The 12509-nt window shown below is 44.5% G+C and overlaps 1 long non-coding RNA gene across 1 annotated transcript; it reads right to left on the bottom strand.

Annotated features, from left to right (window-relative positions):
* Nucleotides 1–345: 345 nt before the first annotated feature.
* Nucleotides 346–12405, bottom strand: LOC106726461. Its single transcript, XR_001362537.1, has 3 exons — nucleotides 11792–12405; nucleotides 1757–1843; nucleotides 346–444 (listed from the first exon to the last, which is right to left on the bottom strand). It is a non-coding gene; the product is annotated as an uncharacterized LOC106726461 (long non-coding RNA).
* Between the last annotated feature and the right edge of the window lie 104 nt (nucleotides 12406–12509).

The following is a 12509-nucleotide window of genomic DNA, read 5'->3' as shown; positions in this document are numbered from 1 at the left end:
TCTTTATTTCTCTCCATTTTCCATTTTGCTTTTCTTCACAGTCTGGGGAGAAGGGGAGTCCTTAACATGCCCAAGGGAATGGGGACCCCTTTACATTCAGATGACCCCTTTTACTGATTGGAAAAGATTACGTAGCAGGACACAATGTGTCCACAAGGTCCTCCTAGGAGCTTGACCTGGAGCCAAATGAGGAGGTGAGGGTGAGCCCTGCTTCCCGAGCACCCTTCAGAAGGCAATCAAAACCCCCCTGTTCCCCAGCAGTCACGCCAGCCGATTCTCCATTCTACTCTGTGTAGCTGTTTCTCAATAGCTATTAGTGTAAGAAGGCTTAAAGGCCTACCTTGGAGGTATTGGGGGTTCAGTTCCAGACATCGCAATGAAGCAATCTGTAATCGTTGCTGGTGGAGGGTCTTGCCTTCAATTTGTAAAAAAAAAAAGTAGTATCTGTGAAGCACAATAAAACAAGGTGTGCCTGTGTATCATTCAATTCTAACTTCCTCTCTAGCTACAAAACAGTCTATGGCAGTGGTTCTCAACCTTCCTAATGCCGCGACCCTTTAATACAGTTCCTCATGTTCCCCAACCATAAAATTATTTTCGTTGCTACTTCATAACTGTAATGTTCCCAGAATTCAAACAAAAAAATTTGCCAATGTCTGTCTCCCTGCGGAATGCTGCCTGTTCTGGTCCAGAGAGAGATACTGGTTAGAGCTGGATTTTACAAGCCAGCTTCTAGTTTATCCCCTTCATATTAGCAGAATAGTGAAGAACATCTTTGAACATTAGGTTTCTATGTCAAATTCATAAATAGCAAGTATATCTATAAGATGTTGATTTTAAAAACTGGCATGGCCTCTGTTACATGAAAGAGAAAATAATTATATGATGGGAGTGAGGAAGTTTAGAAGATGGAGAAAGGGTTCATTAACAGTAATATAAAGAATCACATTTTTTATCAAAAATGTTGGCAATCATCCATCCCTTGATACTGCTAATTTTGCTATAACATTGGCAGGCATGAGTTAACACACAAAATAATTAGCATTGGAACGTTGTCAGGATACAATCAGGAAGCAGTCCTAGAAGTAGGAACCACTTGTTTACCTGGGAGAATTTCTTTGGATACATAAGAAGCTGGTAACAGTGGTCACCTCCAGGGGACAGCACTAGGGGTTTAGGGAAATGTGGATTCTAGGAAGGGAAGTTTTTACTTTTCATTTTATAAACTTCTGAACTGCTTCATGTTGACCGTGAATTAATTTTCTTATTAAAAGAGCAATGAGGGCCCTGGCCACGTGGCTCAGTTGGTTGGAGCATTGTCCTTTGCACCACAAGGTTGTGGGTTCGATTCCCCATCAGGGCACATAATTAGATTGCAGGTTTGATCCCAGGCCCCAGTCAGGGCGCGTTTGGGAGGCAACCAATCAATGTCTCCTTCTCTCCTCCTCACCTCCTCCCCACCTCTTTTCCTCCCTCTCCTCCTTCCACTCTCTCTGAAAATTCAATGGGAAAAATATTCTTGGGTGAGAATTAACCAAAAAATAAAATAAAATAGCAATGAGGTAGAACTGTGAATTTTAGAATGGTAAAGGCCTGTAAATTAAGTGAAAGCAGAAAGTCATATTCATGTGAAAAGAAAATGAGTTATATTAATGTATATACCTGTACATATATTTTTACATATATAGTTACATATATACCTAAAAGCACACAACAGAAGACCTATAAATATACATCATAACTTGGTAGTGCTTACCTCTGGGGATGAGAGTAGGGAGGAATCAGGTAGTATTCAATGTTCTTCATTATTTGATTTTCCCCAAATGCATTCACTGATGTGCTACTTGTATAATATTTAAATCAATAAAAAAGGGACAATTTTTATGAAATCCTTCCCTCTATCTTGCAAGTGCTCCCGCTTCTCTGTAACAGCACTCTGAAAGACGGCTCCCATCCCATTATATCTGATTCTGGTGGGGTTTCCAATCACAGGACCCCCACCACCACCTGAGTCAAAGTCAGGGTGGACACGTGACCCAAGGGAGGCCAATCAGTTTATCTCCTCTAGGAACCTGAATTGAAGCAGAAACACGTGGAGACTGGAGGAATCTACAAATGAGTCATCCAAAGGTCAAATCTTAAACAGCCCATGTTTCTGAGGCTGTTAACAAGATTCTGAGGCTTCTATGCTTCTGAGCCCTGGTTTTTTAAATTCTTCTTTGATTTTCCTTCTAGTAAATTCCATTTTTAAAACAAAGCAAACAAAGAGAGTAACAAATTTATGGAAAACAATAAAGAATTCAGGATGGATCACACTGAGTCCATGTTTCCTATAAGGCAGTGGTTCTCAACCTTCTGGCCCTTTAAATACAGTTCCTCATGTTGTGACCCAACCATGAAATTATTTTCGTTGCTACTTCATAACTGTAATGTTGCTACTGTTATGAATTGTAATGTAAATATCTGATCTGCAGGATGGTCTTAGGCGAGCCCTGTGCAAGGATCGTTCGACTGCCAAAGGGGTCGCAACCCACAGGTGGAGAACCGCTGCTATAAGGCATTCATGTGCAAATGTGGGTTTGGAACTCAGAAGAGAACATGAACTGGCGGCTCAGATTTAAGAGCTATGAGAATTCCAGTCGAAGTCTGTGATCCAAGAGAAACAACAGAGTCAAGGACAGAACTATGGGAAACACCACCCCCTGAGGGTGGGGAAAGAATGTCAGACACTGTCATTTACTTGCACACAGTGGTTGTATCAGGTGAGGCCTGCCATACGCGGTCCACCTGAGACCTTGAACATAATTTCTTGTGCACCTACCGACTGGGCATGGTCTCATGGTTGCAATGTAACTGCACATGTATGATGCTTCGTCATTGTCACATAATATAAAGGCAGTGTAGCCAGGTGACAATAAGAAATCGGATGCAGGATAACATGCTAGATCCAGATAGTGTACGCGATGTAAGGACCTTCTGCAACCATTTAAAGCAGTGGTTCTCAACCTTCTGGCCCTTTAAATACAGTTCCTCATGTTGTGACCCAACCATAAAATTATTTTTGTTGCTACTTCATAACTGTCATGTTGCTACTGTTATGAATCGTAATGTAATATCTGATATGCAGGATGGTCTTAGGAGATCCCTGTGAAAGGGTCGTTCGACCGCCAAAGGGGTCGCGACCCACAGGTTGAGAACCTCTGATTTAAGGTAAAACAGCACATGAGTTTTTTAGTGACCCCTTCTCCCATCACCGTACAACCCACATTCCATGACAAGGAAATGGGGTTCTCCAGAGAAACAGGAGAGAACGTGAGGTTTCCCTTCGGAGGTCCCATCCAGGACACTTGGTATCTGTGGAAAAGGCCTCCGGCGCAGCAAAGCTCTCGCCACATTTTCTGCCAAAACACGGCCTATTAAATCAGAGGTCACAAACTGATGCTCACCAAACCCAGGCGTTCTCAATCTTAACTGCACGTTGGAATCACCTGACAATTAAAAAAACATGCCGATGACTCCTCCTGCTGCCCGAGATTCTGATTTAATTGGCCAGCGGTGTGACTTGGACTTTTAAAAGCGCCCCAGGTGATCCTACTGTGCAGCTATGGTTTAGATTTTTTTAAAAAAATTTTAAAAACAGTGGTTCTCAACCTTTTGGCCCTTTAAATACAGTTCCTCATGTTGTGACCCAACCATAAAATTATTTTCGTTTCTACTTCATAACTGTAATGTTGCTACTGTTATGAATTGTAATGTAAATATGTGATATGCAGGATGGTCTTAGGCGACCCCTGTGAAAGGGCCGTTCGACCGCCAAAGGGGTCGCGACCCACAGGTTGAGAACCGCTGGTTTAGAACCTCTGAATGAGGCATACATATGTTTTGTGTGGCCTGCATGACAGTAGCCTGTACAGCATATTTAAAATTTGAAACTATTTTCTAATAATTAAAAATTAGTCAATTTCATATATCCCCCTTCTCCCCCAAATCATGCAGATTGCAGGCTTCTGTTGGAATACCTGTGAACTGTAGGCCTGCATTCTCACTATTCAACTGTGCTGGGTTGCCATCACACCTGATATCAGCATTTTCTCTGCATTCCACCATCTTCCCCCACCCTTCGCACTATCACCACAGCACAGGGCCAGTGACAGTTGCTACTTATCATCCTGCTTGCATTGTGGGTTTTCCACATCAGTGTGAAGAGCAGTGAAACACTCGTGCTTATCACTGTGTCTCCAGCAGAGGCAGGAAAGCGAAAGGCAGTCCAAGAGGGCATGTGGCCAGAGGGCCTGCCACTCACTTCCGGGACCTGCCTGGCCCCTGCAGCATTTAGATGTGTGCCCTTGCTTTAAATCTAACTATGTTTTCCAACAGGAGCACCAAAATGCCTCAGAGCCTTCAGAGCAAAACTGCTGAGAAGTGAGAGCCCCACCTCTAATTATCTTAATAATTAGATGGCTCTCTAATACAAGAGAAAGCTGTATTAAAAACAGTGAGCATCAAATGGGCACGCAATGGCACCAGAGAGGGAGTTCCAGAATTAAGGAAATGCAGGAAGGTTGAAAACTTTGTACTAAGTATAAGGGACAGAGGGAGCTGAGCTGAACCTGACCTGTGAGGTATAGGAATGCCTAACCTGGAGAGTGAAAGAAAAGAGAAAAGGAAGACTGCAATCTTAGGGGTGGAGTACAGCCTTGCTCCCCAGGGAGCTGGTGACCAATTCAGCCGAGCTTAAGTCCATTTGAGAAGCCCCTTTGTAAGCCTGCCCAGCATTGGTATCTTCCTCATCTAGCCTCTGGGTCTGTGCATACAGTCCCCTCTACCTTGCTATCCTCTTCCTCCCTCCCCCTCCCTGACCTCCTCATGCTCCCAGTCAACTCCTCCTGTCTCAGGTCTCAGGGACTCATGCCCTCACCACCCCCAACTAGGAATTGGGCTACTCCTATGTGCTCCTTTTGCACCCTGTAATTACCCCATCAGAGCACTTATGTGGCTTTTGTAAATGCTTTTATAGTATCTCTTGCCTCACAAAAATCAACTCAAAATGAATTAAGGACATATACAAGACCTGAAATTAAAACTACTAGAAGAAAACACAGGAGAAAAGCTTCATGACACTGGTCCTGGCAATGATTTCTTGATTATGACACTAAAAAGCACAACAACAAAAGCAAAAATAGACAAATGGAGCTACATCAAACTAAAAAGCTTCTGCACAGCAAAGGAAACAATCAATGGAGTGAAAAGACAACCTATGGAATGGGAGAAAATACTTGCAAATCATATGTCTGCTAAGGGGCTATTATACAAAATGTTAATATCTAAGAAACTCCTACAACTCAATAGCAAAAAAAACAACAACAACAACAACAAATAACCCAATTTAAAAATAGGCAAAAGATCTGAATAGACATTTCTCCAAAAAAGACATACAGACAGCCAATAGATATGTGAAAAAATACTCAACTAATCATCAGGGAAATGCAAATCAAAACCACTATGAAATATCACCTCAAACCTGTTAGGATGGCTATTATCACAAAGTCAAAAGATAACAAATGTTGATGAGGATATAGAGAAAAGGGAACCCTTGTGCACTACTGATGAAATGCAAAATGATACAGCCTCTATGAAAAACAGTACAGAGCTTCCTTAAAAAATTAAAAGAATTTCCACATGATCCAGCAACCCCACTTCTGGACATATACACAAAAAAAATTGAAATCATGATCTTGAAAAGATATCTGCACTTCCATGTTTATTGCAGCATTAGTCACAATAGCCAAGATATGGAAACAACCTAAACATCCGTTGACAGATAAAGAAAATGTAGTATATAAACACAATAGAACACTATTCCGCCTTTTAAAAGAAGGAAATCCTGTTGTATGTGACAACATGGTGTACCTAAAGGGAATTATGCTAAGTTTATAAATCAGTCACAGAAGGACAAATGCAGCATGATTCCATTTATATGAGGCCTCTAACATAGTCAAACCCTTAGAAATAGGTGGCTGCCAGGAGCTGGGGGGAGGGGGAAATGGGGAGCTGCTGTTCAATGGGTACACGGTCTAGTTTCAGTTACGAAAGAGCCTCAGAAGGAAGCCCGACTCCTGAAACCTAATCTCAGATGTGACATGCCATCACTTCTGCCACATCTGTTCGTCACACAGACCAGCCCTGGTACAGTGTGGAAGGAGACTACACAGGGGTGTGACTACCAGGGGTGAGGCCATTTGGGGCTGGCTACTACACTTTCTCTCCCTCTTCCTTGCTTTATTTTCCTCCATGCCACCTATGAACAACTAACATTACTTAACTTATTTTGTTGATCCTGTCTCCCCACAATAGAATGTAAGAAGGATTTTTTAATTTTTTTTGCCTGTTTTGTTCCCTGTTGTATCATCAGCACCTAGATCGGTGCCTGGCACAGAGTAGGGTTTCATTAAGTGTTAAATGGTGAACAACGACCCACCCAGCTGCAGTATTTCTATAAGAAACTCGCCAGAGTTCCCACTCAGAATATCGTAGCTCCTAAGTACCGCCCCCACTTTAAAAAAAAAATTCTTGTATTTGATTCTCACAATCTATGAGGAAAACAGGACAGCATTTTTACGCCCCACTCTGTTCATGAAGAAACTGAAATCCAGGAAGATTAAGGGCCTTCCTATCCATGGTGAGCAAATGGTACTAGTGGGTCTAGGCAGGTTCCCCTGCCCTTGCCCAGTGCATCCCTCTTCCAGGGCCTCCCTACTGCACCGTGCAGCCTGAAGCATCACTGACGGGTCACAAGCCACACAGAAGAGGTCACTAACAGCTCACGAAGCTTCCCTAATGGATAGCTCATGCTGGTTCACACAACTTTCACTGGGGCCAGCACGGCCCTGCTGGGTGAAGGGGAGCTGAGAAGCCTGCAGCCAAGGCCCAGGGGAGTGCTCTGACGCGATTCTCCTCTGTCCGAAGGCAGGCTCCCTTCGCTCTGCGGGAGGTCCAGTCCAGGGCTCCAGTCCAGGCTGCCTCAGCTGGGTTCTCATGAGCAGGAATGGGGAGCAACGGTCCGCATGGACAGCAAGCAGAGGGCTGTGCCACCGTAGGCTGAACCAGCTCTGAACCAACCCCCCTCCTCAATAGAAAGCAAACTGCTGCTAATTTAGAAGCTTAAAAAACAACAATGAAACCCCTTTCCCAGTCCCAGCCTCCCCCCACACACACAGGCACCCTCTGATGGACAATGGAGTCCCAGGGAGGGATCTAGGTTGGTCTTAATGTGCTTTCCTAGGTAATCCCATTGTCTCCTTCAGGGAAGAGGTCCAGAGACCACATCAGCTCCTTCCCCCTTAGCCCCTGCTGAGGCAGAAAGTACTTTAACACGCATATAACTTCAATTCAGTTGATCAACAAGCTCTCCTCTGAAAATCAGCAGAAGGATAGCAACAAAGATGCCAGTTACACTTTGATAGGGAAGCCCCAACCCTATACCCTGGCACTTGTGATTCCCTAAGGCAGAGGAGAGAAGTCAGGTGGGCCCTGGGTCCTAGCAGAAAGCAGTGTAGGGGGTTGACAACTGCATCAGGTGAGGGAGAGAGAAGAAAGCTGGCACACTGTGATGGCCAAAGGGAAAGGAAGGTAACCCTACCTTCCTGTCTTCACCTAACTTTATAAAAACCACTCACTCCTCTGCCCTGCTGGTAGTGGGGAGGGGAGGTGCCCAGATCAGCTGCAGGGACCTGGATTCTCAGTGATCGGAACCAGCCAGCAGTCCCCTAAAGCACAGACCCCGCTGTCTATGATCCTCCCAGGCCACAGGTGCACGGCCAGCCATGAGGCCAGGGTGTGGCTACTTGAGTTTGCTATTATCCGTGTTTTGCACATATAATTTCACTTAATCCTCAGGCCAACCCCTGAGGTAAAAGTGTATTTGCTTGGTTTTACAGATGAAAATACTGAAACTCAGGTTAAAAACCAGACCAAGGACACACAGCAAGGGGCAGAGCAGTGATTTGAACACTATTAACAACATTTAAATAAAACTTGGGAATAAGGCAAAAATATGACTTTTGGGTATTTAATTCAATTATACTACAAAAGTAGTTCTTAACTGGGGGCAATCCCCCAGCCCCAGCCCCAGCCCCAAAGGACATTTGGCAACATCAGAAGCCTTTCTAAGTGTCAAAAACTGAATGGGGGAGCAGATCCTGCTGCCATCTAGTGGATAGAGGCCAGGGCTGCTGCTGAACATCTTATGCGTGCGACAGCCCCCACAACAAAGAATCAAGATTGTCCAGGCCATGCCCTGACTGGGTGGCTCAGATGGTTGGATCACCATACTGTAGGCCAGACGTTGCAGGTTTAATTCTCAGGACACATACCTAGGTTGTGGGTTTGATCCTGGTCGGGGCGCATATGACCCCATTTAACATCAATGACCTCTTTAAACCTCTATCTCCAAATACAGTCACATTCTGAAGTACTACTTGAGGTTAGGATTTCATCATAAGAATTTTGGGGGAGCATAATTCAGCCCATAACATCTCTGTAATTAATTCATCTTTGACACATGCTCAGCATATATTTGTATGAGAAGTATGTCAACTTTTTGAAAATTGTGCTTTGCAAATACATTTGTCTGAGTCCACAAAGTCTACCTGTTTTTACTACAGCAGGCTGTTTGCTTGAGGGCTATTGGCATATTAACACCAATTCAACGAGAAAAATTACTCTCTGAAGCAGTGGTTCTCAACCTTCTGGCCCTTTAAATACAGTTCCTCATGTTGTGACCCAACCATAAAATTATTTTCGCTGCTACTTCATAACTGTAATGTTGCTACTGTTATGAATCATAATGTAAATATCTGATATGCAGGATGGTCTTAGGCGACCCCTGTGAAAGGGTCGTTCAACCGCCAAAGGGGTCACGACCCACAGGTTGAGAACCGCTGCTCTAGAGGGCTATGTCGGATACATGCTTTTTTTCTCTTGTCCTCTCAACCAGTGAGAATCCTTTGCCTGAAGCTTTCTTAATCTGTCAGATCAAGGATCAAACACAATCACACATGGCCCCAAGGGACCCTGTAGGGAACCTTTCTCAGCAAATAGATCCAAGCCCCTTTTTTTTCTGGCCACTGAAAGTTTCAATAATCAGCACAGTATTTAAATAATGCCCGTTTCATGTTTGTTGTCAAAAACATTTTGTAATTATTGATCAATTAATTTCACTATCTTCTTAACTTAATCTATATTAAGGTCAAGATCATGTTATCAAATTATATTCCAGAGCTGGGATTTATATTCTGGTCCTGCAATCAGTCTCCTAGGACACACTGCAATTTCTCCTCCCTCGTTATAGAAAAATTTGCCCTTAGCAAATGTCAGAGAACATCCCCAGCAATTTCTCGTATCAATCAATCCAAGCAAATATAATGGGCTTGCTTTTCCCCAGAGCTGAAGTCACCTCCTGGCAGGAAGTTAAGTGATGGGCTCTGAGTCAGAGCACTGAGCTGAAGCCCAGAGCCACGCAAGAATGAGAATTTGGAGACTTAAGTTTTCATAATTTATGATGAACTGGGGATAGTACTCATTTTTGGTATCCTGGCAAGTTTTACCATCTTCCTTCATCTGGTAATATGCCTCCGCTCCTCGCCCCCTCCTCACCCCCTCCAACCGACCAATCATGTTACCCCTTAGCAATAGTGATTGCTCCAAGGGGTGGGCATATGATCACAGAGCCAATTAGAGCTCTTCCCTGGGACTGATCTACTGAAACTAGGGGAAATTATCGTTTCTTAAGACTGCAGGGTAAGAGCACAGGACTAGAAATCAGGCCTGGGTTCTAGTCCCATTTTGATCATGGGCACATCATTTAAATTCTCTGAACCTCCATTTCTTCATCTGAAATTAGGTGCAGATCAGAGAGAACTGTATTAGCAATTGCTTCACCACCCCCAGCCACCCCCTCACACAAGTATACAACACTTTCTTTTGGCCCCAAAAGAATGCATTTCTACAACAACTTTGGCTTTATTTTCCAACAAGACAGACACTTTAAGGTTTGCTGTGGGAAATGAGAAGAAATGCTAGCCCAAAGCGGGGCTCCTTGGATGCTGCCACCACCTGTACTGCTCTCTTCCCCCCAACCCTCCCCAAGACCCTGTAGGAGAAGGCAATGAGAAGAAATGCTAGCCCAAAGCGGGGCTCCTTGGGCTGCTCTCTTCCCCCCAATCCTCCCCAAGACCCTGTAAGAGAAGGTTCTTCTAGCTGTCATCTAACTCTTCAACCCTCAATGTGCTCTCAGATGGAAGAACTGCAGTGACACCATTGGACATTGTGCTGTATCAAATAAATGTGCACAGTTGGAGGATGTCTGCCATATAATTTTAGAAACCTGTGGGAGCTAGATTAAATTAAGCTGATGACCAGACCAAGTCGTCAGGCTGGGCCATTCTCATTCCCTCATCTAATCAAAACTCAGCCAGATAATTCTAGTCCTGCGTGACAGAGAATTCAGGAGAAAGTATCTAGGCCACTAAGTTCCCGGAGAGCAAAACACAGATTTGTGTTTATTTTCTTCACCACCACATCTCCAGCATTAGAACCGTGTGTAGGCTCCAATAAATACTTGACTGAATAAACTCTGACAGCCTGAGAGTGTCAGTGATTAGGCCAAGTTTGCCCAAACAGGGTCAGAGTTGAGCCTAGACCTCAGGGACAGAGGAAGAGAAGAGAATAAATAATAATTGTTGAGGTCTTACTATGTGCCAGATGTTATTACCATAAAAATTAGACAGTATTTTACTTAATTCTTTCAACACTATGTGGTAGGTACCACTATGATCCCCGCTCTACAGATAAAGCTTACCTAGCAGGTCACAGAGCAGGGGTATTGATCCACTCATTTGGCAAATAGTTATTGAGCACCTGCTATCTCCCCAGCACCATGTCTAACACGGGGGATACCATGGTGAACAGGATAGACATGGAGCTTATACTCTAGTGTGGGAGACATTGAGTCAGCAGGTAAAACACAAACAACAGAGCCTGGCCGGTGTGGCTCAGTGGTTGAGCATCGATCTATGAACCACAAGGTCACAATTTCTGGTCAGGGCACATGCCCAGGTTGTAGGCTTGACCCCCAGTGGGAAGGGTGCAGGAGGCAGCTGATCAATAACTCTCTCTCATCATTGTTATTTCTCTCTCTCTTCCTTCCTCTCTGAAATCAATAAAAACATGCTTAAAAACAAACCAAAAAACCCTTACAATTACCTTACAAGTTGCAGAAACACAGAGGGTGCCTAAGACACATTTGTGGAGACAGAGGGGTTGGTTTCAGGAAAGACATGGCTGGAGGACGTCTTATTGACATTGGAGTTACTAGAGCAGTGGTTCTAAACCTTCTGGCCCTTTAAATACAGTTCCTCATGTTGTGACCCAACCATAAAATTATTTTTGTTGCTACTTCATAACTGTAATGTTCCTACTGTTATGAATTGTAATGTAAATATCTGATATGCAGGATGGTCTTAGGCGACCCCTGTGAAAGGGTCTTTCGACCGCCAGAGGGGTCGCGACCCACAGGTTGAGAACCACTGTACTAGAGGATGAGGAGGAGGCAGCCATGTGTTCCCGTTGTTGTGGCTGTGAAACAGATTCCCCAAACACATACAGTACTGGCTTAAACTCAAGCCAGCACCTCTTATGCTCACAAATCCTTGGGGTCTGGAATCCAGGCAGGGCACAGCAGTGGCAGTTTGTGGCCTCAGCTGTAAGACTCCAAGGCGGGGGCTGGACTCACCTGGAGACCAGTTTGCTCACATGTCTAGTGGCTGATGCTGGCAGTTGGCTGGAGGCCTCGGTTCCTGTGTCATCTCTCTGCTTGGGTAGTTTGGATTTCCTCAAACTATGATGACTGCTCCCCAGAGTGAGACTCCCCCCAAAACTACATCCTTTTAATGACCTAGAATTTATATTCCTTTGCAATATACAACCTAAAAAAAAAAATTCTTTTAAAATTCTATAACAACTTAATAGTGTGCACTTGTTAGGGTCCAGGGCCTGTGCAACAAAACATCGCATGGATGAATTCATTTTATCCTTACAACCCTATGCAGTAGAAACTTTTATCAACCCCATTTTACAGATGAAGCACAGAGGTTAATGAAGTGCACACTGGTCACACAGCTGGCAAGGGTGCAGGGTCCGGATTTAAACCAGGCGGCCCATGTCTGTAACCTATACCGGCCGCCAAGCAGCTTTCAGACCTGCACCTGCCCCGTTCCCAGCCAGACTGCAGCTCCCACATCCCTCCGGGTAGACTGTCTGCAGCAACGGGTCACCAGGCCAAGGTCTCCGCGCTCGGGAGCCTTAGTCACTCGTTCACTACGTTGTCCAAGAGGGTCTCTCCGTTTTTGTTAAATACACGAGAAGTGCAACGCTGGGAAGTTCTTCCCGATGTCTAACCTCTGACCGGGTGACACAGCCTACGCGGGAGCCCTTGAGCGCGGCGCCCGAAC

This window comes from Myotis brandtii, unplaced genomic scaffold (assembly GCF_000412655.1).
Source record: "Myotis brandtii unplaced genomic scaffold, ASM41265v1 scaffold266, whole genome shotgun sequence".
Classification (NCBI taxonomy): domain Eukaryota; kingdom Metazoa; phylum Chordata; class Mammalia; order Chiroptera; family Vespertilionidae; genus Myotis; species Myotis brandtii.
Note: the sequence above shows the minus strand (reverse complement) of the source record. Positions and strands in the feature narration are given on the sequence as shown.